The sequence below is a fragment of the Cibotium barometz genome, chromosome 23, assembly GCF_041138505.1.
Source record: "Cibotium barometz isolate CiBa-2024 chromosome 23, ASM4113850v1, whole genome shotgun sequence".
Taxonomy (NCBI): domain Eukaryota; kingdom Viridiplantae; phylum Streptophyta; class Polypodiopsida; order Cyatheales; family Cibotiaceae; genus Cibotium; species Cibotium barometz.
The window spans coordinates 15,264,566-15,275,710 of record NC_141068.1 but is presented as its reverse complement, the minus strand read 5'-3'; the positions used below and the strand labels follow the sequence as shown (position 1 = coordinate 15,275,710).

General features: G+C 40.4%; 1 pseudogene; it reads left to right on the top strand.

The window, feature by feature from the left end:
• The first annotated feature begins 729 nt into the window (after positions 1–729).
• On the top strand, positions 730–8,242 carry LOC147625666 (uncharacterized; annotated as a pseudogene).
• The last annotated feature ends 2,903 nt before the right edge of the window (positions 8,243–11,145 follow it).

Genomic DNA, 11,145 nt, shown 5'->3' with positions numbered 1-11,145 from the left:
CTTGTCTGCTGAATGCAAGACACATAAAGTTAGATTGGAAGAACAAGAGTTTCAAATCAACAAACTAAGAAGTGACCTCCGCAAATACACAGAAAAAGACAAAAGCTCAAAAACGTCCAGAACATGAGGCTCACTTTTGGAGGCGTGAACAAGAGAATCCAAGACATAAGGTAAGATGGCACTCAATGCATTCCCATTCACATGTCTTTTATATTAGCAATTAATATTATTACTTTTCCAAGGCTGCTTTGTGATTTAAATGTTCTCTATGTTAGTAATGAGTAGTGTTGTATTTGTAGGGTTGTCATATATCCTGATAAAGAGAATACCAATCCCAATCTTAATCTAGCAAAGCAACTAAAATCACTAGCAACATCAAGAATGGCAAGAGAAATGATAAAGGAGAAGAAGTTCAAGGTGGTTCAACGAGATATAGTGGATGAATTTGTAACCAACAATACAGTTTTGGCTGCGGATATTCAATCCGCATCATGGATTCAAGTGGAGTCAATCGTAAGGGTTATAGTGCCATCTAGAAGTCAGTGTCATCAGTCCTTGAGACAAAAGGAAATAAAACAAAGCTACTTCCAACACCTACAAAAGTTTAGAGACATAGGGAGGATTTAAACACAGAACAACTTCACTATGTTGGGTCACTCATACCACATTGTAGGAGAGTTTAAGGGAGAAGGTGGAAGCATATTCTACAATGAACACAACAATATATTCATGGACTTGGAGCTCTTACAAAAGACAATGGTGGAGTTCTATGATATTACATTTGAGGAGACAAGAGGTGTACTTAGTTTTGTCATCAAGCTTGATGAGTGCGAGATTATCAAAGAGAAAAAGATAGAGAGGGTCACAATAACACTTATGAATAGGGCTCTTTTTAATTGCAGTAGGGATGATCCAAAGTATTTTAGCGTGCAGTCTGAGATAAACATCTGGTAGCTAGGTTCATTTGAGGTCAAGAAAGAGGGCCTTGAATCCTTGTTTTGGGTATTTCATCATACACATATCCCCAATCTCATCAAAGAACATATGAATGTAACCAAGATGCTCCATGTAGAGAAAAGGGGGGAATTGCAAGTTGAATGGCATCTTGTGGGTGACTTGAAGACTCTCAAGTGCTTATTTAGTAGCAAAGGGGCCAATGCAAAGTCTCCATGCCTTTACTGCATGGACTCTGCATGGGTGATGGACTCTAAGTGGTGGAGACAAACATTGAATAGATAAATTTTAGATGAGAACTTTAAACCAGTGTTTGACATTCCTCTTTTCAATGTGTATATATGCACACTTCATGCTTTGTGTCGTATCATAGGGAAATTGGTATATCTCTACATTGGCTTTGCTTGGAAGATCAAGAATGTAGCAGAGAGGAAAGAAGCCATTCGTGCATTGGAGAAGGTGCTATCTGAAATTGGACTACATGGAGGTAATGTCTAGATTTTTAAGGACACTAAAAAGTCATCTAATGAAAAGGAAGTTCCAATGAAACCCTCTATTGGAGGTGTTAAGGCAAGAAGATTTCTTTCCAAGTCAATGAATAATCAGCAACACAAACCCACAAAGTTAGGAAAGCAATATACAACAACCTATACAAGTAGAATCGAGTACCAACAGTGGAAAAAGATGCATAATGCATTGAAAGACCACGAAGGTGCTTCAAGGAATGTCAAAGCTGATGTTTGGCATTCAACTCTGTTCCAAATGTGTGAGAAAGTCAACTACTCCTAGCAAGACAAAAAGAGCTTTCAAGACAACTTACATGTTGAAATTTGAGCATTGTGATGAGCTATCGTGGATCATACACTAGAATCAACATCATTAAGAAAGTGATTAGTAAATAATTAAAATATAATTAGTGACAAATAGATTAATATAGGTATGGATACTCAAAAACCAGCAAATTCTCATTAGGGCAATGCCTCAATTTATAGAGTTTACATCAAGCATCTAATCCCACTGATTTCTCCATGATTCACCCCACCTCTTTTCCCTGATTCTCTCCACCTCTTTTCCCTGATTCTCTCCACCTCTTCACTTTTCCCAGAATATCTCCTAGAATATCTCCACACTTCCCAGAATATCTCCACACTTCCTAAATCTTCTCATGCTACCCTTTATTCTCTCCCAGTAGATTCTTCTCACCTTTTCACAGGTTCTTTCACATTTACTCATTCTCTTTTACAGCCTCTAACCAAGGGCTTGTTCCCGCACACACCCTATTCACTTGTATTTTTTAACACCTCCCCTCAAGTGAATAATCCTAGTACACCTAGATCCTATACCGAGTTTGCCTCCCCTTACTTGATAGTCCGTGAGCGACTAGTGTCTACACCTCCCCTCAAGTTATCTTAGCACACCTGGACCCTGTACCAAGTTTCTCTCTTACTTGATAGCCCGCGACCAGTGCCTCAAGTCCCTAAACTCCATAGTCCTTGACATTATCTCTCTCTCTATGTGTCCAAGGCTACTGTAAGTGCCCCCCCGCGACCTTGACTAAAGTGCTCACACATAGATCTACCACGTGGCCTACATCATCGGTGGCTCAGAGGTGGTTTTACTTTGTTGGGGCAGGTTACATTGGGTTGTGGGGTCTCTCTCTCTCTCTCTCTCAGAGATTTTCACATGGCTCCTCACTCTTTGGAGCCTCACATCTTCTCTTGTCTTCAGTCTTCTTGTCATGGCAGCTTCTTTCCACGTGTCCGTCTCTTCTTTTAGTCTTCTTGGGATAGCTTGTCTTCTCGTGTCCATATCTTCCTTTATATCTTCTTGGTGTGGATCCTCTTCTTGGAAAGAGATATTCTTCTTCTTTCATTGGCTGGGGCCATGAGCTTGTCCGTCAGGTCATTTTGCTCCATGATGTGAGCAACATGTTTCAATGTTTTGCTGACAGTTCCTTTGGGTTTTTGATGTTTATCTTGTGTCATTATGCAATGCAAACCCAAATTTATGCGGGAGGTCTTACCTCTTGCCTTATTCTAGACAAGGCCAGTTTCTGTTTCCATTTTTACAATGATGTAATGTGCCCAATACATAATGCGTATAGCATTCATTCTTATGCACATTCCAAATGCAACTCTGGCTGTGAATAATCTTGATTTTGAGTGAGATTTATAGGCATTAACCAAGGGTTAAATACAAAATGATGATTATCACAAATTTATCAGCAAGGGTAACCAATTTGTACGGGATGGTTGAAGTATCAAACCAACTCCGAATTGCAATCTGACGTTATAGGGATCTGTATCAGATACCTAATGGTTAATTTAGACCCTCAATTGCACCAAAATACAGTGATTAGCACTGATTAGCAAATTAATGCTCTGTTTTGTGTGCAAAAAATAGAGTATGCGGGGAGTCCAGATCTGGTGCCTTAGACTTCAAATGAGCTCAAATGCTTTCAAAGGCATCAATAGCAATGAGTCTAGTAGAGGATTAAGCCAATAAACACAAGATTTGACCAATTATTGAAAGCTTAATCTCTGTTTTACCAAAGTCACCTGCAGATTTGATGAAGAGCTTGGATCTCACTGTAGACTTGATGAAATTGAATTCTGTCTTCACGAGCTTGTAGACATGCTTGAAAACACCTTGGGCTAAATTGAATTAGAGACCTTTGATCTATGGAAGTAGTAATGTCAAAAATAGCTCAGAAAAAAGGTGCCAACGAAATCGTCGATTTCTCCTAAACGCTTTAGCGGTTTTCGCTTCCGTTTCGACTGGCTGTAGCTCAAGGATGTTGGCTACCATGTGCTAGAAGGGTTTGCCCTAATTATGAGTATGCAAGATGAATGAGATCCTCCACTGGCTGGGGGTGAAGGGGTGAAGTGAAAAATAACTAAAATTTTGATTATTTTCTAATTATCTACTAATCCTAATTAATTAGATAATGGGCTCATAAATCTGATGGATTCTAGGCATGGCTCTAATACCATGTTGAAATTTGAGTATTGTGATGAGCTATGGTGGATCATACACTAGAATCAACATCATTAATAAAGTGATTAGCAAATAATTAAGATATAATTAGCAAATAGATTAATATAGGCATGGAACTCAAAAACTAGCACATTCTCATTAGGGAAATGCCTCAATTTATAGAGTTTACATCAAGCATCTAATCCCACTGATTTCTCTATGATTCACTCCACCTCTTTTCCCTGATTCTCTCCACCTCTTCACTTTTCCCAAAATATCTCCCAGAATATCTCCACACTTCCCAGAGTATCTCCACACTTCCTAAATCTTCTCATGCTACCCTTTATTCTCTCCCAATAGATTCTTCTCACCTTTTCACAGGTTCTTTCACATTTACTCATTCTCTTTTACAGCCTCTAACCAAGGGCTTGTTCCCGCACACACCCTATTCACTTGTATTTTTCAACATTACAAGCATTCAAAAAAGCATTCAGAGCTGCTTGGTGGGCTGACACCAACATTACACACTACATGGTATGTTTCTAGATTACTATTGTTTCCTAGCCCTAGATACAACTTACATTGTATATTTTCTTATGCAGCTTATTCTCTACAACCACATGCCTTACTTTATCAACAAGTATGGAGATCCTAGAATTTGGAACACACAAGGTCTTGAGAAATCACACTATATGGCTCGAAACGCATATTTCAGGCACACACAACATGGTGGTGGAAAAAGTAAGGCAAACACCCTACAAGAAGTGTTCCAATGGTTCTATAGAAGGATACTACAACAAATACACAAAGAAGAAACATTGAGGTCATCCAAACTAATGTAGACACTCGGAGATATGGAAAGGAAGAATTGAAGCATTCCAAAGCATTTAAAAACTTTGATGCCATACAAGCACAAAACAAATGGAGAGAACAAAAGATTTTTGTTAATCATCGTCGCACACATAGATGTAATATATGTCTTTTTGAATGTCTTTCCATTCTAATGACTCTTGTAATTCCTGTGGATTTGGCTTTCGTTTATACCTTAGCAAACAGTGTTTACCATACTCTTCTAGTTCTTGTGGGTTCTCTATGCCTAGAGACAATGCTATTGCAACATAGGTATGAAAGTAATCCCTTCGGGTGCTAGCATAACCAGGGTAGCATCCAAAAATTTCTAAGGAAGTAGACTTCTCTATCAAAATAATATTCTCATAACTCTTAGGAATAATTGTTCCACCTAGAAATAGGGACAATGTCTTGAAGACAAAATTTGCAACTCTCCCTTCTTGGCTCATGGGATTGTGGTAGATTATCATCTTTGCCTTAGACAATTTGGGTAGGTAGTGAGAGAGAGCTGCGTCTCGGCCACAATAATCCCTTTTATGCCGCTACAAGATTTCATCATTGAATTCAAACGTACTCTGCAAAACAAAATAATAAAGGAAATCTACATATCACTTCTTCAAACACACACACACACACACATAGAGAGAGAGAGAGAGAGAGAGAGAGAGAGAGAGAGAACCTGAGTCTCATCTCTGTACAAATAGTTGGTCTTTCCAAAGGTTAATAGAACTTTTTCTATCTTCTCCTACTTTGTTCATCCACTCCTTTGTGGAGTCATTCAACTTATCATAGCCATATTTGCCCTGAAGCTCCATGAAGTTCCTATCGTCTGGCACAAACCCATCATCTTTGAACTTCTGTGCTTTGCCCAAACATATGCTGAGACATGCTTTACTATTGTAACTCTCCTCTAATGCTAAGTCATCACTCTCATCTTCTAAGACAAAACCACTACTCTCTTCCTAAAATTTGGCAATAGAATATAGAGCACAAACCCATCATCTTTGAACTTCTGTGCTTTGCCCAAACATATGCTGAGACATGCTTTACTATTGTAACTCTCCTCTAATGCTTAGTCATCACTCTCATCTTCTAAGACAAAACCACTACTCTCTTCCTAAAATTTGGCAATAGAATATAGAGCAAATCTTTCCTAAGACTGAAAATATTTTGAATGTTAGATAGTAAAACATAACGTTTGTTATCCACAATGAATTCTTGTAGTATTGGCAATATTAGACCACACTGGTCCACTTTATAGAGATCTACATCAAGAGGTCTCTGTATGGACCAATATCCATAGATGGCATCCTCTTCCTCTTGTACTAAATATATCTCTTCCTCAACTTCTGCCTCTTGATAAGGTAACTCATCTTCTCAGGGAATCTCATCTTTAATAGTACCTTTATAGAGAAGTTCTTCACCTCTTTCAAGAAGCTCTTTATAGAGGCAGTGCAAGTAGCAGAGGAATCCCAATGGCTCATATAGCAGCCTACAACAACTCATGTGCATGGTACACCAAGTAGGCTTGTGGGAAGATGGGAGTTGCTGGTACTTCTTGTATAGCAAAACACTGGAAGAAATTAGAGCCCGAGTGACCCCTTTATCTGTATTTGTGCGGTTTGGTGCAATAGCGCACTTCCATTCCTCTTGCAAGCGCCATATCACGCCAAACTTTACAAACCACTCTCTCTCTCTCTCTCTCTCTCTCTTTGTGGGTGTACTGTATGTGTGTGTCTCTGTTGTTATGTGTGTGTGTTTGTGTGTGTTTGTGTGTGTGTGTGTGTGTGTGTGTGTGAGAGAGAGAGAGAGAGAGAGAGAGAGAGAAAGAGAGCAAGAGAACTTACCTATTGCCTTGATGCCTGCTTATGTGGGAGTGGATTCTCTCTCTCTCGGGTTCCTGGACAGAGTGGATGCTCTGTCTCTCTCTCTATCACTCTCTCACCCGTTGGTTGTATATGCCCCGTGTTGTATTCTACCATTTTTGTTAATACCTCTCTCTCTCTCTCTCTCTCTCTCTCTCTTTCTCTCTCTCTCTCTCTCTTTCAAAAATGAGAACCGTTCATAGTAGCGTGAGGTTTAAATAACTCACATGTTTGAGTCCGTTCTTTTTAATCGTTTTACAACAGAGGAGTGGAGAGGAGAGAAAGTTCAGGGTTTTCACCACAACAATGGAAAGCTTAAGAGGGTAAGAGTTTGAGAATAGGCTTCCTAAACCTAGAGTAAACTAAAGAGGGATATAGTTTCTGCACCAATGGAGAGGGAGGAAGCTTGTGTGAGGGAGAGAGGAAGATTGAGAGGGAGGGAGCTTGAGAAGGAGGGAGAGCTTGAGAGGGATGGAGTTTCTGCAGCAATGGAGAGCTTAGAAAAGGAAGAAAGAGAGGGATGGAGTTTCTGCAGCAATGGAGAGCTTAGAAAAGGAAGAAAGAGAGGGAGGGCGCTTGAGACTGAGGGAGCTTGACAAGGAGGGAGAGCTTGAGAGGTATGGAGTTTTTGCAGCAATGGAGAGCTTAGAAGAGGAAGAAAGAGGTTCAAAATGAGCTTTCCAAACCTAGAGTATGTTGGGGGGAAGTTTGAGAGGAAAACACACTTTTGGGAAAAAAATAAAAAAATTTAAATTTTTAGGGTTTTTAATCTGCGCGATTCTAGGTGGGGGGACCTCTAAGTTTGGGCCCAGGAGTTAGGGGGACAAGAATAGTAATTAGGCCCCATTAGCAAACCAAAGCCTAGGCCCCCTAGGGTCAAAGAAGTAAAAAATGTGCACCTAGCCCTCTTCCTATTGGTCCATTCCTAATCAAAAGTTAATCCAAGAGGCCCTCTTTGGGTCCAAAAAATTCCTAATGCTTACCTCTTCTCATTCACGCCAGGCTGGTGCAGGGCACCGCCTAGCCATGGCGGTTACCTCCTCAGATAGGGGGCCCTCCTTGTCATATCTACTAATACGACCTAGTCCTACCAGCGATCCACGATGCCAAAGAAGTCGTACGCTTGTGCCCTGGTAACACCAAGCAAAACCTTAACCAGTCAAAGCTCGAGCACATGGGAGGTGTTCCTCTTACAACAGAAATTGATAAGCTACAAGAGGAGAATGGAAATCTAAAGGATTAGCTCACTAAAATTGAAACCCGGTTAGCCTTCCTTAGGTCAAGCCCAGCCCAGTTTAGGCAGTTCAGGAGCAGAGTTCATTGAAGCTACAAAAGGTATGGAGCAGCATCTTACTGCGAAAATCATGTCAACCATCAAGGAAGAAGAACTCCGAGAAAGCATTGCTGAGCATCTCCGAGTAGGTGGACTCCCGGAGGGTTGGGACAAGCAAGAAGTCATAGAGAAAACAGAAATTGATGAAGATGAATGCATCTCAGACATGGAGATTATGAGGAGGCGACTCTCTAAGGCCCTCCCCCTCATTGATATAGGCAACCCATGGACCATTATCAAGAAAGGGAAGCATGCCATTGAATAATATCACAATAAACAGGAGAAGATCCAAGTTTTTCGACATTCCAAATCATTACAAGGGACCAGGCTCTCGTTATCTGATGAACTCACTCCCCTACATCTTACAAACAAAAGTGCAGAACTCACCAAAGTCCGAGCAGCCTGCTAAGCTACAAAGTGGGTAGTCTACCGTGAATGGAAGGGCAATAATCAAGGACTTCTGTAAGCCTAAACCCAATTGACTAGCATTCTAATCTGCCACCCATAGACATTTTTTGTATCACAAATAGTTGTTTATCATCCTAGGGTTTTCATTAATCTTTTGCTTATGCCTGAGTGCACCCCGAAGTGGATTGTAATGACTGTGAGGTACTAGTTTTTGGTCCCATATGCCTTCAAGGCATTCCGTGGACGTTAATATGACTTTGTTTCTTTCTCTCTCTCTCTCTCTCTTTGCTAATGCTGGTAAGTTCTACACTTGCTATAAAACGTCCAAGTCTCCCATCTATATATATGATTTCTTGTTGTTGTTTTGTCATGATATAAACTATGTTTTTCTTTGCATTGGTGCCTATATTTATTCTTGAGGGCAGCATGGGAGCATATTGCTCTTGTGATCTTCGGGAACACATGGTTTGCACATCATGATATGGTGTATAGAGGTTCTTTATTGTATTTGGCTCATCATGGCCTTCCCTTCTTTTACATCTTATTACTCCAATATCACATAGATTTTATCTATCTGGATCTTGACATGGAGGGGTTACATCATGATGCATATCTTGTGCCCCTTGAGTGAGGTAGCATGTGTTTTTTCTAGCACACCCATCAGGTATGGAGATTATCTTGCATGAATAGTTGAGCTACATTTGTCCTCATCCTCAATAGCCATCTCATATCATTGGGAGCCAATGTATATGGACATTATGCAGCAAATAGCCTTGATACCTGCTATTTCCTATTTTCTGACTTGCTCTTTTTCTTAGGATGACTTTTTCCCACTTCGTGATGCATCCATGGAGGAGTGGCTGCTTGGTACACATTGTGATTCTATACGTTATCTGGAGACATCTGCTCCACATGTATCATCAAAGTAGGCCTTATGATTCATGGTACTTATACATCTATGGCCTTTTTGCCATATCTAAGCACTTTCATTTGGGATTCAGGATCCACTTTGAATGATCCTTGGACCGTATCCTCACCATTGACAATTGCTTCATTGACCATCCCTTTTACATTACAGTTTTCTAGGGCACCCATGCTAGCATCATATGTTTGGAATACAAGCATACACTCGTGGGGGGAACTCATCGATTTCCCTATCTTCATTTGGGAATGAGGTGGATGGGCTACACATTACAGGTGGGGGAGCCGCTCGCCTCTCTTCATCGACATGTGCTTCACATTAGAGGTGGGAGAACTTCCTATACTTCCTTCTTGCACACATCTTTTTGATCTTCTTTGGCCTATTATGCTTCATCATTTTATCTCTTTTTTGTACTTCCCCCCTTGTACTTTCACCGTATACATGCTTTCCCACATCCAATGGGACCGGATGTGCATCAAAGGTGGGGCAATCTTAACCCATTGGGTTAATACCTAGGCCGACATTGAGCTTCATTGTCCACTCAAGGTTCATGTTCACATAATTTGTTCACATTGTATTTTTCATTTGAAGCACATATTATATGGTTTATAATTTAGGCGTGAGGTTGATTGGTTTTAGCCACACTTCACATTGTATTTTTCATTTGAAGCACATATTATATGGTTTATAATTTAGGCATGAGGTTGATTGGTTTTAGCCACACTTCAATGGTTGTAACCTATGAAATCTCACCCATGCTTGACATGTGTTATTGTATTATGTATATAATAAAGATATGGGTGAGGGAGAGCTCATTCCCCTCTACCCTAGAGTTGGAATCTACTCTTGTGTCTTTTCCATGAGTGAGAGTGTGAGCTTGTCTCCTCGTGTTCTCCTTGCTCTCTTGTTAGTTCTTGTGTGAGAGAAAGTGTATGTTGCAAGGTGGGACATCCGTTGGCCCTTCTTTTTTCCATGTTGCTAGTGAGAAGGTGTGAGGTTTTGTTGCAAGAGGGCGGTTTGTGTGCTTGAGGGTTTTCATCTTGCTTGGAGGAGGATGGGGAGAGTGTAATGGTATTCTCTTCGGGTCATTGGTATGAGAATTCTATAAGTGGCAACCCTTAATCTTATCATTGGCATTGTTCATGGGAGAGAAGGTTGTGTAAAGGGATTTGTATAGTTGTATTTCTTATTTCTTTGTTTGTTTCATTCATTAGGGTTCTGGGATAGTGTAGGTTTTCTCTGTCCCTCCCTCTCTCTTCATCCCTATCCCTGCTCCCCCTGCCCCTCGAGAGCTTGTGTGAGGCAAGCATTTGAGGCCCAAGCATCCTCAATGCTTCCAATGGGGTACAAACACCCAGGAGCACAAAAATGCTACATAGATGGAAAACATGTAGTAACTACTCACATGTTGAGAGTTGCGCCAATCACATTTTAGTCCTGGGCCGATGAGATTAGTAGCAATGAAGAGAACATTGATAAACCCACATATGCAGGTCATCTCATGAAGCACGATATGATGCTCTTGGTATGGGAGGAAACTTTGCAATCAACATTGAAGTGGACAACAAAAAAGGTGCATACTGTTGTGTTGTGTCAAGTGCACTATGGCTAAGCAGACTACCACAAAAACAATGTATGATAAGTGGGGAAACACTATTGCTCCAAGCTCATATGTTGTGTAAGGATTCTACTATGGGAAAATGGAGGAAGAGAAATAAAATCTCCTTGATAGGCTAGTCAAATATTTATTAGCTTTCCCCAGAAGTAAAATATGTACTGCAGCTTTTTCATATTCACTAGACATATTCAAGTCGACATTAATTACTTAATCAAGACCT